The sequence below is a fragment of the Ahaetulla prasina genome, chromosome 7 (assembly GCF_028640845.1).
Source record: "Ahaetulla prasina isolate Xishuangbanna chromosome 7, ASM2864084v1, whole genome shotgun sequence".
Lineage (NCBI taxonomy): Eukaryota > Metazoa > Chordata > Lepidosauria > Squamata > Colubridae > Ahaetulla > Ahaetulla prasina.
In genome coordinates this window covers 58,884,787-58,912,266 of record NC_080545.1, presented here as the reverse complement: position 1 = coordinate 58,912,266, position 27,480 = coordinate 58,884,787, and the positions used below count along the sequence as shown (strand labels likewise).

Here is a 27,480-nt window from a genome sequence, read left to right as displayed (position 1 = left end):
ATGGATTGCAAAATAGGCAATCTTCTGCTGTTATTTTAGAAGGCTCTTTTTATGTACTTAATGTGTGGTATTCTTTCAGGAAAATCAATGATTTTCATTTGATGATAACTTTTCATGCCTGGGTGAAACATTATTTAATATCAAACCTTGAACTCACTGTCATTCTTACAAGCTGCAACCAAGAAATATCAATATTTACTTTAAATGTTCTTAGTAACATAGACAAGGACCCATGAACCTAACTCCTTTACAATGACCCATATGCCAAAGCAATGATGTTATCAACATTTTTAGTTATGTTCCTTATCTACTTCCTTTCAAAGTTTGTGACAGGCAAGCTGGATAATGTGATTAAGAGGCTGAACTCACTAAAAGTTTTTAGAACTGGGTCATTGCTGATATTGAGCGCTGGATTAAAAGGATTTAGGAAAGTGGTAGGATCTGATTTGCATATTCCTCTATAGATCTTTGTCTTATGTAAAGCTTCCTCTTAAAGATTAGTACATCTAAGTAGTACATCAAGCAATTTAGCTGTTGAAAATTATTCTAGTCTTTTTTTTACCTTGTCTAAATTATAGCATTTAAAATACATTCATTTGTAGCATATATTAGTGCCCTACAGAACAGTTTCTGTGAATGGAGAATATGAACAAATATGAATATGAACAAAAAACTTACAGTGTGAAATAATTAATAGTATTGAGTTATTTACAGGACTCCTTAAGAACCATCTTATTCACCATCTGCACAGCAAAATGGTTTGGGGCAGCACTACTATTTGCCCCAAAGATGTTTTCTGTAGTGAACAACGCTCATGGGAATCCCAAAACGCAAGAATGGGGAGGGGAGGAAAAAGCCATATCAACATTCTGGAATAGGGCACCATCTGGCTCTTTCTCCTTTACTGTGAAAGTAGTCAATTGAGATATGCTTTCAAATGGCATATTTAACATGACATAAAGTATGTCTTAGCTAACTGCAGCAAACGAAGTCTATGGTGAGATGGGAAAAGGGATTAAATCATTTAGGAGAACCTCAATAATGGAGTCAAAACCACAGCTCTGTGTTCCATCTGTTGGTACCTGGGTACCATGCCTTCTCTGTCACAGTATCTGCTCTTTGGAAATAGATTTCCCTCAAGATTTGCAAGGCTTCCACCCTACTGGGATTTTTAAAGGTCCTGAAGACCTGGCTTTTCATTCTAGACCTTAGATGTGCTTGGTAAGTAACTATATAAATATCATAACTTTTAGCATTTTGTTTGTTTCATAATTTCATTAAAATAATAATAATTTACCTGTCCCAGATCTTGGGGAAGTACTCACAGATTTTTTGAAGTTAGATAGGCATGATCTGATCTGTTCAGTATTGAGAGGAATCAGTGCAATGACACACAGTAGTGGTGATAGTGAGTCTCCTTTAAAGATTCCTGTCTTGATATTAACCTCTTCTAGTCTGTCATTATTGATCAGCTGGTGTGTCTTCCATTATGCCTTTGATCTTTACACAGAGCTTCTGATATTTCTATTGGCTCCTGTTATTTCTAGGCACATGATTTTCCAATCATGTTGCAGGGGGTGCAGTGACTGCTTGTAATGAATCCAAGCTATGTTGTTCGGGCAGTTTTCTTTTAAATTATGCATGAGTAATCTACAGTTAGATTCTCAGACTGAGACTGGTGGAAATTTAATAATTCAAGTCCTAACTAGGGGCCTAAGAATTATTAAGGTAGAATTAACATAAGGATGTTACAAAATACGAGACTTCGAGGAGGATTTGGACTAGCTAATTGGGAACTATACTATCTGGCAGCAGCATTGACGTGGATGAGAGAATGTATTGAATTAAGAAATACAAGACTATTAACTTTGGAAGGACATGATTTACAATTGTGATGGCATGCTTTTTTATGGTATGGCAAAATAAGATGCACAGTTATTTTCAAAGACCCTGTGTAAGAAATGCATTATTATTAGTATGGGAGAATGTTAGAGATAAATATTACTTGAAAATACCAATATGGTTGTCTACAATGGAAGCGTTAATATATCCAAATATTATTAATATGGGTACTATTCTTAGATATAAAGATATACTAACAGATAAGGGGGAATTGAAAAAGAAACAAGAAATAGAAGAACAAGGGATTGAAATGGATTGGTATACACAATTACAAATACAAACAAGATATGAAAAAGATGCTAAACTGTTATGTTTTTTATTTGGAAATGACAGAACTGGATGAGATACTTACAGGAAGAGATGAAAAAATGATTTAAAAACTATACAATTATTTATTGAGTATTAAGCTAGAAGAAGAATAGGTAAAAGAAACAATGATTGCATGGGCTAAAAATTTTGGATATACAGTATAATTGAGTTAGACAAATGGCAGCAAATATGAGAAAGAAATTATAAATTAACCATGTCCACAGCATATAAAGAAAACCAATACAAAATGTTCTGTAGATGGCACAGGGCACCTGAAAAATTGGCAAAAATGTTTAAAGATAAATCAGCTAAATGCTGAAAATGCCATCAGGATTGTATTATCGTACGTTAATCATATCATATGATCCTGATACCAGGATTGTATATGTGGTGGACGTGTCCAGAAGCAAGGAACTACTGGATTAAAATTAGAACATGGCTAGAGGAAATGATACAACAACGTATTGATTTAAAACTGAACTGTTCCTATTGGACATCTTACCAGAAAAATATAGTAAAGAGAATATGTATTTGATTATACATATTGTAACTGCAGTGAGAATTGTATTTGCGCAAAATTGGAAAGCAGAGAAAATCCCTTTAGAGGGGGAAGTAATTAAGAAAATATTGAAATGTGCAGAAATGAATAGATTAACATTCATAATTAAAGAAAAGGAAGAATCGGAGTATTTTAAAGTATGGGGCAATTATATCAATGGTTAGAGAAGATAGATAGATAGATAGATAGATAGATAGATAGATAGATAGATAGATAGATAGATAGATAGATAGATAGATAGATAGATAATTGAATTAATAAACTTAAAAAATTTGGGAAGAATGAGGTAACAATCTAAATGAAAATATAAAGGTATGATAGAAATGCAATATGAAAATGATGGAGGAGGGTGTAGAAGACACAAAATATGTACTCAAATGAAACACTGAATGATTAAGGATGTATTGTTTGTCTGTATGCTTGTTTGTTTAAAAAAAAAGAAAAAAAGAATTATTAAGGTAGCATCTAAAAATGTAGATGGTTCCAAGCAAGGTGTTTGTCAAGTTAGGGTGTTTGGGTCTGATAATTCCAATGTTTCTAAATATTCAGGGGGTCCTTTAGGTATGAGGCTGCAATCACAACAAGTTTCTTTTTCCATAAGTATTCAACTTCAATGTGCAAGTCCCAGTATTTTGTATTTTTTTTTCCAAATGCTTTTCCTTAATCCTTAATCCTAGCATTATTCGATGAACCAGTTTTTCTTCTTTTCAATAACTGTTACTGTATATTAATCATGTTATGAACTAGATGTCTGTCTGTTTCAAAGTCCCTTAAGATCTTAACCTGCTCATTTTCCCAAACCTTCTTCACTTGATGGTCTCAGTAGTTTTTACTACATTCATATCCAAACCTTCTAATGAATAATTCTGGCAACTTGGTCATACCAGATCACTACAAATACCTGGGCATCCTTCCAGCTGATAACATCAAGCACACTGAAATCAAGAAGAAGGCTAGAAATGAAGACATCATGAGATTGAAAAAGATCTTAAAGTCCAAACTTGGTGGAAGAAATACCATCAAGGCACATAACACTCAAGCAATTCCAGTCATTAGATACATAGCTGGAAAAATGAGGTGGACTCAAGCAGAATTAACGGCCATGGAGGAGAAGACCAGAAAATAATTATAATTCACTTCAGCAAAGATAGTAGCAGCTTGAAAATTCTAAGCATTGGAATTTGTACTTCTGAAGGACAGCCTGGTGGATGAAGGATGGCCTGGCTAGTCCAGTGCTCTGTGTCCAACTGAATTATCTACAGAATTCCACAAGCTGGATATCAATGTAAGAGCAGCCTCATGTGGTAGTAGCAGCTCATGTTCCCTAGCAGTTGATATTATGATATCTATTGTCTCTAGTATAGAAGACAATGAATAGTAGTTAGACAAGACAATAAACTAGTAGTTGTTGATAAATTTATTATTTCATAAATTGCTCTATTTTCTCATTTAGAGCCCTCCAATTTTGCAGCTATCACTATAATTGTGGGAGTAGATTTACAGACGAGCTATACAGGGAAGTCTACCTACCATAAACTGTAATCGGATAGCTTTAGTAACAAGAAAGAGGTGTGTGGGGGAAGAGAAATTGGGGGAAGGGAGTTCCTTGTCTACTTCTCACATACAATGAATACTTTTATAAATATTTATCAGGATTTAGAGCACAAATAAAATGATAGAAAATTATATCCCTTTGATGAATTTACTCTAAAACTTTAAAATCATGAAAAGTCAAAAAATCAAGTTGATGATAAATATACCAGATTTGTCTGCTGTAAGATAGCATTTATATAAGATGTAGCAGTCAGCAAACTGGGAGAACTGATATGTATAAGCAAGATCTAGTTGAATGACAATGAAATATTGGCTTGTAGAAAATCTTCTGACCCATGTTTTTGGTCCATCAGCAACCTTGATGCTGGGGCAGGGTGGGGTTCATTAAAGACACAATACCTATGATCAAGAGTTCTGCTCTGGAGATTTCTGAGTATGAATGGCTATATCTAAAATTGGTCTAAGGATTCTGTTGGTATACCAGTAATCCTGCTAGTCTGTTAAATCACTTTACCTTTAGATTGGGAAGAACTTCACTAGAAATAACCTGGAATCTGGAAGATGCCAAGAAACATGGTCTCCATGGTAATCATGGGCTTTTTCAATTTTGGGCCCAAGCTACATAGATCTCTTTTTTCAGAGCAGTTGAGAATTGATCTAGATAAGAAAGATATTGTCATTGCTCCTTTATCATGGACAAAACATTAGATGGATGATCCTATAGGACAGTGTCAGCAAACCTATGGCACGCGTACCAGAAGCGACACATGAAACCATCCCGTGAAGAATGTGCAGCACTGCTGGCTCCTTTTTTGCCTTCCTGTGATCACACACTGGCCATTGCATGCACGGGAGCAGCAGAACCTGGAAGAGCAGTGTTCCGTCACACATGCACAGGCTGGCACCCGACCTTCTGGGTTGATGTTGCGTGCATAGGCAATGGCCAGCTGTTCGTTGGGCGTGCTTCCATCCGGATGTTCGGGTGCCGACCCTGGAAGGTGGAGCCTTGGTGTTGGCTGACCAGGGCGTCTGTTGCATCGATGAGTTCAGTAAGATGCTGGAGTCTGACCGCACAGCTATCCACGAAGTGATGGAGCAGCAAACCTTTTCCATCACTAAGGTAGTGCTGAATGCCTGCTGTGCCATCTTGGCAGCTGCTAACCCTGCTGTTCTGTCTCCGTCCTCACTCTGGAATAATGAGCTGGCCTTCAGCCAGTGGATACACGGCTCTTATCAGTCCTGGCCGGGAAAACGCAGCTGCCTGCCAAAATGTTCAAACAGATTAAGACTTCAGCTCACTTCAATATGGTTCAGCTAATTTGCTTCCTGTAGAACTGAAAGCAGTCCCAAAACTTTATATAGCCTGTGGGGTGGGGCTCCTGCCCCACCCTTTCCTTTGATGATGCCGCCTCTCTAATCTTCTGAAGCGCGGATCGGTCCAGGCTTGATTGGTATGGTTATCAGCTGCATCTGTAGGTGTAGCCTGAGGCAGGGAGGAATCAGAGGATGTTGGCCTCATTACGTCCTCCGACTGGCCTGGTTCTGGCTCCTGGAGCCGGGCCAAAGGAATCGGTGCTCCTGAGATAAGCCTTACCGGCCCTTCCCCCTCACTCTCAGAGTCACTTTCGGGCATGGGGCCATGTTCGGAGGCTGGAGCCACAACCCCTGCCTACGGGCAGTATAACCCCAAATGCAGCTTGGAGCAGAATATCCAGCTGCCTGCAGCACTGCTCTCTCACTCTGACTTACTTTGGCTGATCCAGGATAGGCCTGACCAGGACAATGGCCTACATTTGGCCTAGCACATCACTTACGTACACCAGCACAGCCGACAGCCACCTTGCCAATTCCAGCCGCTTGACATGGGCCTGATGAGGCGATACATCACCACCTGCAAGCGAAAGCAGCCTGTGGTGTCCGAAGCCCTGGCCGATTATATCATGGCAGCCTATGTGGAGATGTGGAAGGAGGCCCGTACCAACAAGGATACCACGTACACCTCAGTCCGCACATTACTGGGGACCCTGAGGCATGTGGACATGGTTGAGAAGGAAGGTGTCAATGAAGTAATATGCCTGATGGAGATGTCTAAATTTTCCCTGTTGGTAGACAGAAGACAACCCAATCAGATTCAATGTCCCTCCAAATTGATTTTTGCAGCCATCCAAGAACTGGTTCCTCCTGGAGGGGCTCACTCTGTCCAGCTGACGGAGCTGAACAGCACTGCGTGTCCAAGGGCTTCACCCCCATCCAGTTCCAGGCTGCTCTCAGCAAATATGAGGAACTCAACATCTGGCAGGTGAACCAGAAAAAACCCGCCTCACTTTTATTTGATCAGTGGCGGCGACAGCTGTGGTTTTTATATTGAAGCTATTCTCAATAAACACTTTAATGAATAAAAAAAAAGACTTCCTTCCTGACAATTTTCATGAAGACACTAAAGAGGGACGTATTTTGCAGATACGTTTCTCCCTTGTGCATGGCTGCCATCAACCTTTTTTGTTATTGGCCTTATTGTGGCATCAATCTCTTTAAAATATTTTATTTTTCAATTTACTGAGGAAGTATAGTATTGTATTTGTTTGAATCCTAGTACTTGAATGTTTTATTGTTCCTTATTGTGCATTTGTTTTTGCTGTAAATCATCATGAATCCGTAAGTTGACAAAGCTAATATACAAATAAAAAAATCAAGTAGATGTCATTACAATTTTGCAAAGCTGTAAGTAGCAAAATCTAAAAGGCTTGCATACTTTTAATCATTATTCAAGTGAGTCCATATGTTAAAATAAGGTTAACTAAAAAGCTACAGTACGTGTATTCTAAATATATTGCAGTCTGGACTTTTAAGAATAATCTCCTCTTGAGGTATGAACATTGGACATATTCATTCATTCACATTCATTCATTTTACTATCAGAAAAGGTGAGCAAAAATCCAGTGTTCATTATTGAGCAGAATACCTACTTCCAGACAGTTTGGGGACAATTTCTGGTCACCTATAAAAATGACAGCTGTGACACTACTTTTTATACTTCCAAATCATGCTCCTAATCACATTGACCAATCATTTAGACTGCAGTTGGAGACTATTTCCTGCAATCCCTGTGAACCTGATTAAGATTTGTATCATTCTGGTACATTCCCTCTACTGCTTTAAAATATCAGGCTCAGTTGGCTGACCGTTTTTATGCTGCTGTTTTATATTACATTCCTACTTTGTAATAAGAAGTTATATGAAGTCATTTCAAATTACACTCTTGTCACCCTCGGGTTCAGGAACCCATACCAGGCTGCTGTATTGCAATTTCTTCTGACATATAATCTTGGAAACTGAAATCAGAAGGGTGGTTCATGAAAGTCAATGAAAGCATACATAAACATTTATTTCAGTGGGAAGGGAATGGTCCAATCCATGGTTCAGTGATGTGGGAAACCAGACAATTGAACCAGGAAATATTCTATGAAGTTACAAGGTGCTGAAATACAAGATTTCCAAAATCAAGATTCCTGAAACAAGGTTACAGTCCGGGGGTAAAATTGGGATGGCTAAACTGGTTCAGCCTGGTTCAGTAATGGCATAAAAATGGAAGGAAAGTTGCACTAATAGAAAATAGGAGCACTAATAAGAAAATAAGACAAAACACTGGCTTGGGAAATAATACCAAGGACCTATGCCAGATATGGAAGGAAACAGAATATCCGTTGCATAAAGAATTTTTTTTGCACACTTCTTGCCTTTGGCTCTGTGTTTAAGGTGACCAGACATCCCGCTTTTGGTGGGACAGTCCCGCTTTTTAATAATTTGTCCTGCGTCCCGCAACATTTCAAAAAAGTCCCGATTTTTTTTAAAAAATTTTTTTTAAAAAAATCCCACTTTCAGACGCAGACTCCATTCACTCCCATTTTCAAAATGGGAGGTGGCAACGCAAGAGGAGAAGGAGGAGGCGGAGCAGGGGAGTGAGTGTTACAGACGTCAAGCAGCGTCTCTCCTCCGCCCGCCTCCTCCTCCTCCTCTTGCGTTGCCACCTCCCATTTTCAGAATGGGAGTGAATGGAGTCTGCTTCTGAAGGTGGGAGGAGAGACGTCGCTTGACTTCGCCTGCCGGAGGCTGCCTGGAAGAGCCGAGAAGGTGCCTGGAAGAGCCGAGAACCGAGAGGAGAGCCGAGCCTGCCTGGAAGAGCCGAGAAGGTGCCTGGAAGAGCCGAGAACCAAGAGGAGAGCCGAGCCTCCCTGGAAGAGCCGAGAAGCAGTGCAGCAGCCGCTCCTCCTCCTTCAGCCAGGTGCATGCGCCCCCCCCGTCAATGGTGTCCCGCTTTGCCATCGCTGAAATCTGGTCACTTTATCTGTATTCCACTGAGATCCAAAACCATGGGTGTCAAACTCACAGCAATAGGTGGCCATCATGTGACATTTTGTGACATTTTCCCCATTCGCGGAATTGGGGTGGGCATGGCCTGCATGTGAGGGATCTGGCCTGTAGGCTGCCAGTTTGCCACCCCTGTCCTAAACCATGAGCTAATATTTGCCCTGATCACCATTTCTTCTTCTGTCTCTTCATCAGTATTTAAATTGGGTATTTTCTGTTAAAGTCCTGGGGTCACTTGCTAGGCGTGATCATTCTGTCTCAGAAGTATCCAAGAAATTGTAATAAGGAACAAAAGGGCCAGCTAGCTTGTTGCTGAGCATCCTTTGCAAGGAAAGCATTTAGGATGATTGTTTTAGCTATCTAATGGAATGTTAGTTCTAGATACAGAATAAAGAATTATTTCTTTTCTATGGTGAAATACAGCTGATGCAGAAAACAAGCATGCTGATGATAATTCATGGAGGGGGGGGGAATCCTTTTTCTTTGTTCAGTCATTTGAAGCTTTAAAAAAAACAAAAAAACAAAAGCAAGCAGGAATTTGGAAGAGAAAGCCAAATGGTTAGGCTTAAAATGCACAGTTACTAATTTTTATTTATGGATGGAAGGAATTTAAGATCTATATAAATGAATTAAAACAGCCTTACAGCAAGTAATTTCAACAGGGATCAAATTTTTGAAGCCTTCTGTATATTTTGGGTAAAGCTTGGTAAAGGGCAAAACCATTACTTAATCATGCAGAGGCTTAAGACATCAATCGTACCCTTTAGATTTCTGAAAACTGCAAGAAAAAGAAAGAAAAGAAAGAAAGAAAGAAAAAAGAAAGAACATTTTAAAAGTGTTTTGAAGCTTGAAAAGGACAAGGGTTAATACACCTCCTTCAAATCCTTGCAATCTCACCCAAGTGCTAAAAATATTCACTTCTGCCCATTCTTAAGACTTAAACTCGTCTTAATGTCTCTAAATGTTTGTTATCTTCTGTGGGGTCGTCCAATTAAAAAATATTGGTCCACTTCTACTTTCTCTGCAGTTTCCATCCCAGATATGTATGTAAGATTAGTGTACTCCATACACTGGTTTTTGGGCATTTACACAACATGATAATCCAATCACTAACAGTCAGTAGTTTGGTTCTCTTTCTTTTCTTTTCTCAGCAGGATTTTTTTCTTGCTTTTTGATGATGCTTTTCCATGTTACTAGTAAGAGTTCACTTTTTAAATCAATCTCCAAATATAACATCATTCCTACAAAAACAGCGTTCCAATGAAAAGGACAATTCATTTCTATACATTTCTGTAATTTTAAAAGAAAAAAAATATTCAGACTCATTTTAAACAATTTTTGTATTACTACAATTAGAATACATTTGCTTTGTAACCACTTGGAACAAGAACAGTCTAAAATTCAGAGTTACAGGCTCAGTTGAGAAATTGGGGGGTGGGAGAAACCAAAGAAAGTAATGTCATGAAAACTGCATTGATATGATTATTTACAACTAGTTAAGCTCAACTCAAAGGTGACTTCGAGTTCCAGCCATGATGCAATGTTATTTAAATCAGCTTAATGTTAAAATTGTTTAAAAATGCTTTTCAATAGGTCTTCCAGTAAAAAAAAGAAAAAGGGTGACCTACATTTTACATCTAAAGCTCTGTGCTTTAAACATAATTTTATGCACTAGTTATTAAAGAATTAGCAAAAGCCTAAGGGTGTCAGTATGGTAAGTAAGTTGCTTTCCCTGGATTATTTCCAATGTATATTCAAATTCACCCAAAGTCCCTTGACATATCAGAAAATGAACAGGAAGTAAAAAAGATAGAAATGAGCTCACAGCCTTCCAGTATCCCAAAGTACGCATGGAGGGAAGGGAGCAATGCAAAAGCTATGAATTTTGTGAGAATTGGAAGATTCTTTTCATTGGAAATAGTCCTTTTTCTATTCTAATCTGTTTCTTGGTTTCCTTACTTTGGGGGATCCTGAAGGCAAAACAGAAGGTTTGTTCATCTCTGTCTTCAACAGTAATTTCAGCCCAACCGTAAGAAAATATTAGAACCATGGTTTCTCCATGTATATTCCAGACTACATGCATGTATCTTTTTTTCTACATGTCTTATTTTCTGATCAGTAATCATAATAATTAACTTTGACACAAAGGGGAGGCGGCTCATCCAGATGTCTCCAGGACACAATGGTACAAAAAGTATTACATAAGAAACATTATCGAAATGGCCTTAAATTAAAATTATAAACAAATTGGGACAATATGCTACCGTATAATATACTATGCTGATTTTAAAAATCTAGATCAGTTGAATGAAATTTTTATACAGATGGAACATTAACACTTAAATTAATCAAGAAACCCAAAGAATACGGTTGTCATCAAAACAATACTAGTCTTAAACATTTTTTTTTTCAGTAGAATTAATAATTCTGATTGGTAAATATTTTTAAACAATATGTTTTATTTTCTTTGAGTTAAATCTTTGTCAGGATAGCATAATAAAGGTGAAGCTCTCCTTTAGTTGAGTTCAGTTTTGTTGAGTTAAAGCTGAACTGCTTGCTAACTGAGTTCAACTGGTTGCTAACTGATTGTCATGTACATATCCATGTAGTTCTCTGAAAACAATATACAGTCATTCTTTTCTTTCAGGAAATATATTTCTCACTTCCTAGTCTAATTTATAGTCTTAGGGTTTCCTGATGATATACTATGTGAATGTTAATCAGAAATGATCCTGCTTAGCTTTTCAAGGTCTGTCTATATATTATTGCCTGAACATTACATTTCCCCATCTGTTCTATTATTCACTATTTTCTATAGAACGATTGTTCACTCTCACTGGGAAAAATTAGCTTTGATATAAGGAATATGGAAAAAATAGGAATAAGTCCAAGAATCCAAAACTTCTGTGCTATCTTTGAGAGAAATAAAATGAGAGCAGGAGGGAGGGAAGAGTGAAAAGGAGAGAGAATAAATGGGATTTGGTGATAATGAGAACTATGAAGTCCCACTTCAGTCCCTATTCCTTTTTGGTATCTCTAACAGCACTTGTGTTTTCTTCACTAGGCTTTTTTTTCTTAATACATTTCAAGCCATGTGATTTAGGTATAGTACAACTAGAGCTACAAAATATTCCTGCATGAATTTTATGCATAGAAGAGTAGATTTGGGTGGTTGATATCTAAACTGAAACACTGTGTTTCATCATTAGAATATTGAACATGTACATGTGAATTCAGCAATAATTTATAATAAGCATGTTCTGGCCACAAAGGTTCTAAGCTGTGGAAAAATCCAAACTTGATGGTGGCAGATGGTAATTGCAAAAGAAAGATAAGAAGAAACAAGCTAGGATAATTGGGGGAGAGATGAGTATTATAGAAAGAGGCAACATAGTCCAGCCTTGCACTACTAACTTCCAGAGAATTTGCCTCCACCAAAACTGATAGCAACCAGTTGGACCATGTCTCATCCAGTATTGGTCTACTAAATTACAGTGTATTAGTCCCATGCATGAAATAAAAGGCCTTTCCTTCTGGCATACACTTTATAAACACAATCTATTCCTGTAAGCCAACTTAACAAGGCTTTAGCTCACTTGATGGTTACATACATTGAAAGATCCATGGAGATGTGCAGCAACTCTGAGCAGGCACCTAGGAGATTCACATGGAATGTTTCCACAATATTCAGGACAACAGGTCTTGTTTCTAGGCATAACCTTAGTTACGGTAAGTCAAAAGGAACTTCACCATTCAATTAAAATGAAGGGCAAACTCTTATGTGTAATTTCATAATTTTTCACAGTTTGCTTCTTCATCACTTATCTGCCATGCAAACATGACTTGGCATGTGGCATTTTGTTTTTGTCTAATTGTTATGCCTTAACTCATTATTCTTTTTATCTGCATTTTGACCGTGAAGTCTTAGTGAACACAGAGGTAATTTATAAAAGTGCTTCTACTTGCACACCCACATGCAGACACACACATAGATATTTTCTCTTGTTACTCATAGTCATTGTAAAATGAAATATCATTTTGAGGTTTTTTTCCTTTTATTTCAGCTGTTTTTAATTAATAGGCAAAGTAGGACCACTGCTTTTACATACATATGAACAAAAAACACATATCACATGCACACAAACACACATACATCTTGTGTAGTAAAAGATTTTGCTGCTGTTCCTTACCTGCCAGCAAATGGTATGTAAACCCATGCTCTAATGGTTTCTGTTACAATTTGTGTATAGCTGAATATTTTTCATACTGCTGTGCCAATTTTTTACAGAATGACAGATAGATGTAATCAGTCACACTGAGCAGCAGAAATTGTGTTAATGTTATCATTATCTCTTAAGCAAATTGGACTTTGATAAGCTCAGATACTGCTTGAAACCAAATTCATCCATCAACAGGACATATTGCTCTACTTTTGCTTTCTATAATAACACAACTAGAGAACAGACTTTTGGACAAATTCCAAACTAGATTGGCTCTTGATTCATGGGTAGTGCATTGGATGAAATGTAACCCTATGATTTTACAGAAGTAAAATGTTTTAAGCTATGTTTTTTAGATAAAATATTTTCAGATCCCTCACATCCAGGACATAAACTGTTTCAACTCCTACCCTCAAAACGACGCTATAGAGCACTGCACACCAGAACAACTAGACACAAGAACAGTTTTTTCCCAAAGGCCATCACTCTGCTAAACAAATAATTCCCTCAACACTGTCAAACTATTTACTAAATCTGCACTACTATTAATCTTCTCATCGTTCCCATCACCAATCTCTTTCCACTTATGACTGTATGACTGTAACTTTGTTGCTGGCAATCCTTATGATTTATATTGATATATTGACCATCATTTGTGTTGTACCTTGATGAACGTATCTTTTCTTTTATGTACACTGAGAGCATATGCACCAAGACAAATTCCTTGTGTGTCCAATCACACTTGGCCAATAAAAAATTCTATTCTATTCTAAATAATGATTGCCACTAATAGAAATATATACTTTTCAACTGAATAACCAATAACCAAAATAACCAATAGATTGGCAGTGGTTATAGGGCAATATTGGTTACTAGTTAGAGTGGGACCAATGGGATGAATGTGATGTTAATTTAATTTATTCTTTAAAATCTAATTTTGCTTCTTTTATTAAAATGGCCCCAATATATAATTTAAACCTCTGTTTAACCATAGTAAGAAGGAGTTTTATGGCATGGATTGCACTCATCAGATGTAATGTATCGATGGTGGTTTATATATCAATAATGGATCATTGGAGAACTAAACTGCCTAATAATGTGACTCACAGGACTTGGATTCAACCAAAGTTTCACTAGGTAATTCTGGAAATGGTATTCTTTCTGGGTTTTAGCATTATATTCTAGAATGGGAGTAAATAAATAAATTTCTAGACAACCTGTGTGCCATTGGGTCATTGTTTGAGAGATATTTCCTTACTAAACAAAGAAACAGAATGGCCCCAGCTGGGCAAGAAAAACCCCAGTGGGAGTGGGAACAACTGAATTCCTGTTGGCTTCCCCATTGAGTTTCTTTGTAGGAAACTGATAGGAAGTATCAGAAATCTACCTACGGAGCAGGCAGGTAAGTGGCTGCTGCTGGGTGGGGGAAGGAGAGAGGCATTACATAACATTGAAAATGAAGATCACGTGACCACAGCAGGAGTCCAGCAATGCTGAAGTAGCCAATAGCCACAACATTTCTAAATTTAATTCTCTCAGCAGTCATGGAACCTGAATTTTGGACTCATTCTGCAAATTAGCCAATTTGAGGTATCTTGGTTCAAAAACTGTTGCCCTATGATGCACTGTTTTGTCCAATTAAAGATCATGACTATGAGAGTTTAAGTAGTATATATATAGTAAGAAACAAAGAGTGTAAAGCACATCATTGCTCTGAAGACCAGATATTTGCTATTAGTATTAGACCCAGACAAGGTGAGCAAAGTTATGGGCCAAGATTTCATAGATCTAAACTTGTTTTCTATCAGCTAAGCTTGTTTTGTGTGTGTGTGTGTGTGTGTTGCCTTTACATCAGTATTGAAAAAAACACTGTAGTTTTCTTTGCAAGATTGCTTCTTTCCTAAGACTGTGAGAGAATGATTCACCCAAAGTCACTCAGCTGGCTTTGTGGCTAGTCCAGTAAGAAGGGACTAGAACTCAGTCTTCTGGTTTCTAGCCTGATGCCTCAACCACTACACTAGACTGTCTCTATTCTATGGGGCAGGGCAAAGCTACTTACCTTTACTACTGGTTCATAACAGGACCTCGCGCATGCACGCATGCTCCTGTGCATGCGCAGATCATCAATTATGACATCCGGGCGGGTGGGCAGAGGCTCCCACCGCTTTTACTATTGGTTCTAAAGAACTGGACAGAACCGGGAGCAACCCACCACTGGGGCAGGGTAACAGGAAGCAATTTGTCTTCTGTTATAAAAGGGCATCTACTGTTCCAGTATCAGTGAAACAGAGGAGATTAAAATGGTCACGGTTGTATGCTGTATTTAGATGTGAGATACATTAATCAGGTATTTGCTTATACTTGTACAGTTTCTAAATAAATATTTGATCATAGGCTGCATAGACCCACTTTGTCTTCTTTAGTTTTTATTTATTTATTACTGAGCACGTATACAAAAAACAATATCAAGAATAAACATCTGTATATTGGACCGAGAATTTCAGCTTTCCAGTTCTGATTTCTATGTACGTGTCCTGAATACCCTTCACCAAACACATGTGATTGTTAGGTTGCATAAAAATAGGCCATTCTGAATATTGGTTTAACCATGATGTATATTTGTGATCCAAGTACTTCAAAAATCAAAGAGAATGACTTTTCTTTGCACCATTCCTTATCTCTGTCACAATATGAATGAATTAACATTCTGCTATCTTTTGCTTTCTGTTTCATCAGAGGCAACAGAGTAGGAATGAATTCATTTTATTCCGTTGTCATTTCTCATTTCTGTCTTTGTCAAGAGAATGAATTATAGCAGCACTGTAATGCCAATTCCTTTTGTTACAGAGTTTCATTTTGTGAGACAAGCATAGTAATCAGAATGGAGAATTGTGTATAAAAAATGGAGACCATTCTTATGACACTGTAAAGGTGTGTGTTTCACTGAAATATCTAGGGCAAGACAAGAGAGAAAGATTAATGCACATATTATGCTAACAATTAAACCTATCCTACATTCATTGTAGTAACTTGTATGCATGCAAATAAATAGTTTATGTTTTTTTGCTTAGAAATGTGACAAGACATTGTCAAAAAGAATTGTTATTCTGTAATGTGTCCTGGTCAGTGATGCTACTTATAAATACAGTAAACCCTAGATTGCAGTTGCTGTTTTACCACTGATGGACGCCTGTTTGCCCCAGCAAAGTTTGATCCATCAATAGAATGGATAGACAGATTACTTCTGCCAGTGTGCTGTCTTTTAACCAAAATGGCTTAAAATATCTGGGGATCATGCAGCTATTATTATTATTAACAACAACAACAACAACTTTTTAATATAGATGGATCATCATTTGGAATACAACACGCCAGATATCACAGTTGTCAAAAACTGAAACATACAATTTATTGACATCACGGTACCAGGAGATGCCGGAATTGAAGAAAAAGAACTGGAAAAAATCATGAAATATCATGACCTTGCCATCAAAACTACACAGCTATGGATGAAACATGTAATAATGATACCCATTGTCATAAGGGCACTTGGTACCATTTCCAAGAATTTTACATCAACAAATTGCAGCTTCCTGCAATAACACCAATGGAAATGCAAAAAACTGCGCTACTTGGAACATTGCACATCTTAAGAAGGTACTTGGTTGCATACCTAGAATGTTGGCAGCAACCCGTATCAACCATTAGCACCAATCAATGGTATTTGTGACGCATTTTTGAATGTTCAGTTGACTGAGTTTCATGTTTAATGAATAAAGTTAACAACAACAACAACAATAATAGTAATACTTTTAAAAATCAACAACAACCAAAGGCCAATATTGCTGATAACAGGACATATATCTGTGGGGTTTTTTGGTTTCCAGAATTCTAGGCCTTCAATACATTCTTCTCTACTAAATGGAAAATAGTTCACAGCATGGGTGTCAAACTTGATCGTGTCACGTGACATCACATGTTGTATTGTGACTTTTTTTGCCTTTTCAGAGCCAGGTTGGGAGTGGCCTGCACAAGATGCATCCAATCCAGGGCCCACCAATTTGACACCCTGGTCTATCTACAGTATTTGATTTGAAAAGAGAGAAATACCTGAAGGCCTGAGTCCTCACCAAAGTCTTTGCAAATGTTGCATCTGGGGACCTGTGAGGACATGACTTTGGAACAGAGAAATTAAGTCGGGATTATAGAAGTTGTATTTTTTTTTAAACACACACACACACACACACACACACACACACACAGAAAGCATCATATTTACCTATATACATTCTAGACAACCTGGCACTGTCTTTTCTGGTTTCAAGAGCATTTTTCTGATTTACCTGAAGGGACCAGTAGCTGAACCAGCAACCCTTTGTATTTAAAACATCACTGAATAATGTTTCCTCCTTAATTTCTCTATTCTAAAGACACTTTAGCTACTGCCTTCCTGAATATAAAGATAAAAGACAAAAGTTCTGAGCACAAAAATTCAAGTGAAATTTTAATTAACATTATGGCCAGGTGAAACTAAATTGCCACATATATTAAAACAGAGCAAAAATACAAATCATCTAAAAGACTGTTTTACAAGATTGCTAAACAATTACTTTACTTCAATAGCAATTGTAAGAAATTTGGCAACCCTTCTAGAGTTATTTACTGAGCTGCTGGATAAAAGAACGGAAGAGATTTCCTTGTCTTATCTGACACGATTCTAAGTCAGAACAGGCATTTCAATGTTCCATGTCCTGTAAAAATAACATAGGAAGAGGAAATATGAAAGTGGTGCAATAGGACTGGGTGTTTTTTTAGTATGATTTATTGGGTTGGGGTTTTCTGTCTTCACTGTGAGTTGTATTGTGTTGAGGGGATGCACTGAGGGAGCTCAACCAATCTCATTGTACATATGTTGTGTACTGACAATAAAGATTTGAATTTGAATTTTACTATGATCATGGACAAGGTCATCATTGGACATGGAACATTTTGAGATTTTTCTTGTAAAAGGAACAAGGAGTAAAGATTGTCTTATGGGGAACATTTTGCATGAGAGAAGAGTCTTCCAGACAGAAGCATAAAACATCAGGTGGCACTTGTGTAACGCTCTGTTAAATATTTGTATCAAGGGACTATTTAAAAAAAAAATCTATCCAAGTAACTTCCGAGATCAAGAAAACTCGGTTGTAGATTAAGCACAATTTTTCAAAACTATCACATGCATAAGTATATGATAGTTACAAATCAACCAAATAGTGCTTGTTGTCAGTGCATGCAACCATGATGTGCAATATTCTTGGCATCATGGCATGCAACCATGATGTGCAATGTTCTGAGTAACGATGAGTAATGGTGAACTAACTTTGGTCATGTTTATCTGATTGTTGAAAGGGTGAAGGAAGAAAATAACAATGATAAACTATCCGATACCACTTGGTAATACTGCTTTCCTCTTGCTGCTTTTCCAAAAAATGTGTACACTTTTTAATCTGCTCTACTGTACTCCATTGAATGTAGATTATCTCCTAGAAATGTTTTGTATAACAATCTATAAATATTTTGATAACACACAAATACACTTTGCACATGATGATGGCAGTTGGTGGATGGCTTTTTAAACAAGTACCTTCACTAATTAGGTGATTATTTTTTTGTATTTTGGGATGAAGTTTAGCTTTTTTGTAATGTATTTTATTTATTAATTAAATTTGTTTACTGCATATCTTGTTGCAAGGTGACTCTCCCCCCCTTCTCTCCCCGCTTCATCTCTCTCTCCCTCCCCTTTCTCTCTCTCTCTCTCTCTCTCACACACACACACAAAGAGTATATACAGTATCTAGTAGCAATAAAGGTATGGATTATAATTAAAATTATGATAAAACAATGGCAAAAAGATGGGCAGGGGGATAAACAGGATGTGCAGATGGATGAGGTGGGATCTGATACTGCTTCATCAACCACCTCCAGTGTGTTTGTCCCCTGTTGAGGCCCTAAGTCAACTGGCACAGAAAGTCAGGATGTGGGGGCAGATCTTACCTGGGGCGGGTGGTTTCAAGATGTTTCAAAGGGCATGAGCCATAGCAGAGAAGGCTCTTCCACAGGATGTTGCCAGCCAAAATTCCTTGACTGACAGGATCCACAGCGTGCCCCTCTGTCAGCACAGGTGAAGTGGAACCATTGGGATCATTGGAATGAGGCAGTTGGTACAGAAAGACTAAGGACTCTAAAAAAATTTCAGTAATCGATTCTGTGTATTAGGACTTTGAAAATATTTTTAAAGAATAAATATATTTTGTTGGAAAGAAAAACTGTCTTTTGAAAAACTGTCTATTGAAAAGATAATAAGACAAAGAACTTATAAGTGTGTTCAGAGATATCTTTAAGGAATTGTACTGGGAATTGCATTAGGATTTTGAATCAATTATGTCAGCTATGTTGTATTCCCAGAGGAAGATGTTACAGAAAAAGTTATTCAACAAAATCTACTTGATGAGATCAACATGAATGAGATTTTGAATAATAATTTGTTGTCAGATGTAAAGAAAAAATTGAATGAGGCTTTAAAAATTAAAAAGGAAACAAAAATGTGTATACTGTGTAAATAAAAAAGAAAAAGAATTTGATGACTTCCCAAAGGGATTCATCTCTCTTCCTGTACTGGAAATTACAAGGCAATTGCAAACATTACTTGTTTAAAAAATGGACTGTGTATTGAAAATAAATGGTAGAGCAGGAAGTATCCCCAGACTCTGTATTGCAGAAGTTACTAAATTATAAACAAAAGAAAGGAGGAAAAAAAATAAAGATAAAGAGATGTTTATACAGAAGCATTTGCTACAGGACTGAAGGCAAATTCTAGACTTCTCCTTTAGCAGATTCCATGAAATGAAACAAGATCAGGCCTGTCCATCAGCATATTTTAGAGGTAAGATAAATGGCCTCTGCATTAAATGGATTGTCAAATATATGGTTCTGATTTTGGAAGTTAATGCACAATTTGGCTAGAAAATTCATGAAATATTAAAGTTATATTCATCTTGCAAGACTATGAGCTTTGGTAAACATTTTTGTTCATTAAAGTTAGATGAAGAGATTATGAAATTGTTTATATTTGCCATGATAAGGATGGGAATTTCCTATCAAAGGAGGGGGTTTCTTTTTTTTTACTTTTTTGCACTCTTTTTATATGATTCATTTTTAGTTTGTATTATCTTGTATTATTGTATCTAAAAGTCTCAATATAATTATTAGAAAAAAATCAATCTCTTTAAGCAATATCATAAAGTAAATCTTTTTCACCTTAGCTTTTGTTATTAGAGCTTTCAGATCATTTGCATTTTCAGCTATGGGGTAGTGTTATCAGTGTAGTTCAGGTTACTGGTTTTTCTCCCTTCAGTTTCAAAACCACATTCATCTTCTTTCAATCCAGCCTTCCTCAACATAACGTATTGTTCTGTGTATACAATGATACTTTTTCTCAAAAATACAGAGGGGCATCTTTTACACAAGGGTCCGAGAGGAGAATCTGCCCTGGGTCAGATTGGCTGTCATGGGAGGCATGGTCCATGGTCTATCCCCGTCTTCCTGCTCCACCACACAAGCGTGATGAGCTTCCTGTGATGGCTAACTTGACCCTGGGCAAACTGGTTGTTAAATTTCCTCCCTCGCTGTCAAAGTGAATCCTTGGTGCTGTGCTGCAATGGAGGAATGGGAAATGGGTGGCCAGCATGAGGGAAGGAGGAGGAAGAGGGAGAAGAAAGAGGGAAAGCACCCTACTCCTTAAGAACTGGGCAATGAGAACCTGAGAAGTGGTTAAAATAACTCTTTATTTTGAACAATACTTGGAAGCAATTCAGCACGCATGAGAATAGAACTCTCTCAACATTAACTGCCTGACAGCTGCTTAAATAGAGAGCTGTCAGGCTGGAACAACCAATGAGGCAATCGCTTGGTTCCCGCTCCTTTCACTAGCTGCATCTTGACGAATCAGCGAAAGGTAGCAACAGGCAGCTCAGCGTCGGTCGTAAACGCGAGGACTTTACACCTTCCCTCACACTGGCCGCTCTGTTTCCTGTTTCTCCATTGCAGTGCAGCGCCGCACTGCGGAGCTTGCCCCACCCACCACTGCCCAGATGCCCTTGCATCCTCCAAGCATTTCTTTGCCTACCCAATTTCCAACTCTGTCACTTTTCTCCATTGTGTTTCTTGCCATCGTGTGCAGGGAAACAAGTTGTGGGACTAAAAAAAAAAGTTCAATCAATCAATTCCAACTTCTTGCAAAAAAATAAGATCTTGCAAAGTTGGAATTGATTGATAGAACTTGGGTTTTTTTAGCCCCACAAACTTTTGTTTCTCTGCATACGACAGCAAGAAATGCAATGGAAAAACACAATGGAGCTGGAAATCAGGTAGGCAAAGAAATGCTTGGAGGAAGCAAGGGCATCTGGGTGCCAGCCACTGAAATGGACCCATCTGTCTCCAGCAGTTGCCCAGGCCCACTGGAGGGAAGGATGGCATCTACTGGCACTTCAACATGCCAGCATTCAAGCTCTGGCCAGAAAGTGCAGACAGCATGGGTGCTGCAGGTTGGATGCCCGCTTACTTCCGTTCCCTCCCCAACTTCCTGGCATTCCGCCGGTGCTTTGGCCCTGGGCTGCCGCCTTATCGCAGGCCCCGACCCCTGAGATAGTTTTAGCCTGATTTCTGAATTTTGGGTAAGAAAAGTGGGGGGATGTCCTATATATGGGGGCGTTTTATAGACAGAAAAATATGATATATTCAGGATATATTCAAAGCAACTGCAAAATAAATTGAAATATGTAGGTATGCAGTTCAGGCAAGAATGCATTAGATTTGGTGCAGGTCTCTTCACTGTACCTGTTTACTTGGGCTTGCATATTGGTTCAGGAAAACACTAATTTGAGTTAAGCAGGTGGAGAGAGAGAAAAACCAGAAATGGTTACATGGTGTTGTGCCTCGCTCGCCCCCCCCCCCGCCATAGCCGGGCCCCTCTCATCTCCTGCTATCTCAGCCAGAGACTGATAGTGTAGAAGAATGTCCTGGCATGCCTCCAGACCCCAGCCCTGGCACCATGCCCGGACAAACCGAGAAAACAAACCTCCCTCCGATAGCAGGTGCGCCTGAAGCCAGCCATGAGCTGGGATTACCGGCATCTGGGGATGAAACGATGCAATGGATAGATCCATGCTTCCGGAGAATGGAGAGGTGACGTTAGCAAAAGGAAGGGAGGGGCAGGCCTGGATAAATGCTGAGTCATGGAGCCATACCCCATGGCCTATATAAAGGATCTGCTTTCTGGCATTCTTTGAGTCAGGCAAAGTCTAACTTGGATTGCTGAAGTCACATCCTGGTCTCCTGCCTGCCCTGAGAACTCTGACAGAACTTTGGCAAAGCTGCAAAGCCTTTGCAGCCACGCTTGATACGGACTTCCCCGACCCGGCCGTCAGAGGAGGAGTGGGACACGACACATGGTGTCATTGGCTTTTAATGCAGGGATGTCCAACCTTGGCAACTTTAGGATTTGTAGGGCAAGGACAGTACAATGCAAGCTTCCATCCAGAATTACATTATATTTAGGATATGCTAGAACAAATGAGATAATTGTGCTTAAATTTAATGAGGTTCAGCATATCAAAGGGGCCTGAAAACCTCATAATGAACATACTACTGAAATAGAAAATGAAAATTAACCTTTATCGTCTAAATCTGTTTTTGGACCACGAAAAAATTGCCACTCTAGGTAGTGTGATATACTATAGCAAACTTCTCGAGAACGTAAGCACATTGTCACATGGTCTCCTAGGCATACAAATGATACCTGAGGCTTTTTTCCCACGCATACAACTTCTAATAGGGAAGAGAAGTTGATATAGGTTGAGAAGCTGGTAGTTGGATTTAAAATTGCCAAAAACCAAAGATGGAATTAGGTAGTCTTTGACTGCTAAGGAGATAAAGGTTCCATGATGATTCAAAATCACCACAGAGGATTAAGCCATTGAGAAGAAGCATGATGTGACATGATAACTTTCTCTCCCAGATACTCAATGGTAGAAGAAAATAGAAATACAAAATAGAGAGTTTTTTTCCTGCAGATGCAAGTGAGGAATTTAATTATTAAACATTAATTTAATTATCATTGATAAAACTTTAAGATGTAGTATTTAGATAATAATTTAATCATTGATAAACTATTTAAGTTATCATTAAATTATTCATTTATTTTTTATTTGAGAAACAATTATATAGTTTTAACTTAAGTACTGTTTTAACTTAAATACTGCCTTTTTTGCCCCTTGTCTCTAAATATTTGATCTTCATGAGAGAACTATTTTGAAGAAAAGCACTAATGTAAGATCTAATAAAAGCATTATATCTAATATAATGTTATTCTTAAATGTGATTTATAATAAAATTGTAAGAAAAGTTGGATTATATGGTCTTAAACCATATTATAAAATAATATTTGGCAAAAAACTCCCAAATGAAGCAAAAATTTTGAAACTGTAAATATATTCTTGAAATTTGAATATGTCTGGATTGGATTGGATATAACAAAAACTAGTTATAATTATTATCTGTTGCACCAGGGTTTCTGTTTTATGGATATGCTGGATATTTTTTTTATGGAACACTGAAAGAGGAAGAGTATACCCTGTTTTTCCCAAAATAAGACATCCCCTGATAATAAGCCCAATCAGGCTTTTGAGTGCATGGCAATAAAGCCAGGCACTTATTTCAGGGTTGAAAAAATATATATAAGACAGGGTCTTATTTTGGGGGAAACACGGATATATTTATTTTAGGTTAATGTGCCAAACCCCCTCCCCCCCATCACAATTTCTCAAAAGCTAACAGGAACTTTGGATCAAAGCTCCTGTTAGGCATAGCCTCCTGTTAGGCATAGCTCCTGTTAGGCATAGCATTTGTGATAGGCTGAAAATGGGAGGAGGACAGCGTTGTCCAATCCTGCACACAGGAAGTGGTGAGAGGTGTGTACTGTTGATGGTCCAAGCAGGAATGCAAATATGCCATTGTAAATGCTAGAATGCAATTTCTGCAGTCATGAAAATTTCACTTGTAAATATTTTTCACTATTTTGAATGAGAACTATTGGGGGAAAATGCAAGATTTTGAAAATACAACACTAAACAGTGAAGACAGACAAATGTCATTCAGCACCATCTTATAAAGAGATATTAATATTAGTGTCTGCTTCCTATCAGCTTTCTCATCTATAGTAAACTATAAAGAGAGACAAAGTCACATCTTTTCTGTATTTTTTTCCATTTGTATATACACAAATCTATTCCATCTTGTCTACTAAACACAATGACTTTAGTCACTGGTTTTAGGCAAGCAATACTATTAAATACATACATACATACATACATACATACATTAATTTTAAGAGCTATACTGGCAGTGGCATCATATAACCCATTCAGAATTCACTGTAAATTATTCAGATTTTCAGCCAGAAAAATTTACATAGAAGGACTTTCACATTTATGTCCCCAATCAACCTTTCAAATTACCACAACAATTCCTCATACATTAATCATAGATATATTAATCAGTCAAGACAGCAAGTATCTTTATCCTACTTCTCAATTTTGAATCACTCACTAAGCTTGCATTTATTCTCCTGCATGCTTTTCTTCTATCACATGTCACTTTTATCACATTCAGCATCCAATCTCCATATTCATGCAAAACATTCAATAATTCAAGCTTATTCATTTTATTTTATTATTTCTTCAAATCAACATCCAATGAGAAATTTCTCAATGGCCTATAAAAGTAAAATTTAGTTTGCAGTTCTCCTCCTCTCCTATACTTCTTTGAAATGGATTTCACAAATAATTCTTTTCCCTTTGTTCTGAACAGCTTTCTCAGCATCTTTTCCTATATTCTCTGTGCTTATATGTTTACCATTTATTCTGTTAGAAGAATAATTCTTTCTAATATTTTTCCATACATGGTCCCTATGTCTCTTCTGCAGTCTTTCGATTTTCATTCTATTTACCCACATTCATTATATCATTTCTTTTAACTTTACTTAACACTAAATGCATGAATTTTTCTCTCTTAGATGTGTATAAGAAGCTGAATGTAATAAACTTCAGTTTTCATTTCTTTTATTTATAGCAACTTTTCTCAAGTATTTCAGGTTTAAATGCTATTTATGCTCAGGTTAAAGCTATATGCTATTTTTAAAATTATTTTTGTATTAATTACATTTCTTAGTAATACACATCGTGTTATCTGGGTATTTAATTTGCTGAACACTACATATTATGTTCTTAATCTCCACCTCTTTTTTCCAACCACTGGTAAAATAAATTCCATGTTTGGTAATATTTTGTATCTCCTTTCTGTTTCATTTTTAATGTCAGTCTGTCCATTTCTGCACACTCTACTATCTTCTTAATTATTTCTTAATCTTGTGGCATTTCTTCATTTTTTCCAGCACTACACAAATACAATCCTCGCTGCTGTCAAAATGTGCAATATTAAATGCATATAGAAATATAGTTCAGGTTTAAAATCTACATGCTTTCCAATAATCTTTTCTAGCTATTTATATTTTTTTACCTTTTTTTATTTTGCTTTACCACAAGTACACCATATATGATAGTATGTGCCTGTTTATTTTATTACATTTCCAACATTTGCTAGGCATATTTTTAAACATTTTAGCTAACCTAGCCGGTGGTAAGTACTATTTTTTTATCTTCTTTATCTCTTTCCTTCTCATGCACTAATACAACCTTGAACCTTATGGCACCTCTCATTTAAAACCTGCAAGCTGTGTGGGTGAAAGAAAAGCAGCTGGCAAAATCAAGTTGGCTCATGTAATAGAAGCTCTTGGTGTGTGCAGACAAGAGTGAGGTCAGATTTAATCATTTAGAAATATCAATAGTTGGACTATAGCCAGCCATCATCTTCATCAAAGAAACATGCCTTCTTATTGTGTGGAAATGATACCCTTCTTTAGAGGAGATAAGGGTAGTGATCAATAATGAGTTTCAAATTATCTTTTGGAAGGGTTTTAATTATTACATGTTTTTTTTAACATATAATAATGATGACAGTTTAATCAGGACTAAGGAAAAAACCCTGTACTATTAAAATGGAAATGAAGAATACCAGTGGTGTTAATTTTATGTTATTTTGCTTTCTGTGGTTAATAACCCTATATTTGTTCCCTATATAATCTTTTAAAATGCTAACTGGTCATTGCCCATTCCAGAATATCCCAATAAACATACCAGGATTTTCTTGTACATGATCTGTATTTTAGGTCTGTGATTCTTATATTCTAAAGGGCCTTTAATTGTCTTTACACTGCAACTTTTCTGCATAGTAAAAGTAATGTGTCAGCTGAGAGAGCATTATTTTCCTCATGCTTTTGGTTGTTTACAGTAGGGGCTGTTTTTAATGGAGCCTTTTACTCTAGCCTTCCGCTGAGACCATTGCTATCACTAAAACAATATTTTAATACAGAAAATAAAACATAAAAAACAAGTTATTGCGACAAACAAAACAAGAATTATTTGATAACAGGCAGAGTTAAAAGGCAGCTGCAATTGGGTCTACCAGTGTAGTACACCAGTGAGTGAAGAGACTGATGGAAGAAATTAAAGGCTGTGCAACCATATTTATGGTAAAACAGGATAAAAAGTAAAAAAAAATTGACAAAAAGCTTGGTCATGGTCCTAAGTCTAAATAAAAGGCTTTTGAAATCTTAAAAATCAACAAGGATTCCTTGAAGCAGGCAGAATTTAATGGACAATCAGGTTGGATCATGAAGAACAAGTACACTACAGTTTTGTTTTTATGTTAAAAAAGCAAACCTATTTTATTTTTACAAAGAGAAAATGGAATCTATGCACAAATAACTAATGTTTATATTAAATTCTTACAGATGTTATAATTAACCTTTTAAAAAAAAGACTAACAATAAATTGAAAACAATTTGACAAGTTACTAAAATCAATAATAAATGGAAGATTAAGGCTTTAAAAAAAGTTGCATCCAGAAAATATAGAGAAGATAATCAACATCCTCCAATTTCATAATTAATTTATTTGGGCTGATTTATTTATTTTATTTATTTCGATTTTTATACCGCCCTTCTCCCGGAGGACTCAGGGCGGTGTACAGCCAAGTAAAAATTCAATATATAAACATTAAAAGAAGTTAAAAGAAATATTATAATGTGGCCGAAATTTTAAAACCATTTAAAATCTTAAAACATAAATACCCCAATAAAATTTCAATCCAGTCCCGCTTGAATAAATAGGTGCGTTTTCAGCTCACGCCGAAAGGTCCGAAGATCAGGCAATTGACGTAAACCGGGGGGAAGTTCATTCCAGAGCGTAGGAGCTCCAACAGAGAAGGCCCTTCCCCTGGGGGCCGCCAGCCGACATTGCTTGGCGGACGGCACCCTGAGAAGGCCCTCTCTGTGTGAGCGTACGGGTCGGTGGGAGGCACAAGGTAACAGCAGGCGGTCCCGTAAGTACCCGGGTCCTAAGCCATGGAGCG

At 37.2% G+C, this 27,480-nt stretch overlaps 1 pseudogene; it reads left to right on the top strand.

Annotated features, from left to right (window-relative positions):
- Positions 1 to 3,626: 3,626 nt before the first annotated feature.
- On the top strand, positions 3,627 to 6,692 carry LOC131202552 (DNA replication licensing factor mcm7-A-like; annotated as a pseudogene).
- The last annotated feature ends 20,788 nt before the right edge of the window (positions 6,693 to 27,480 follow it).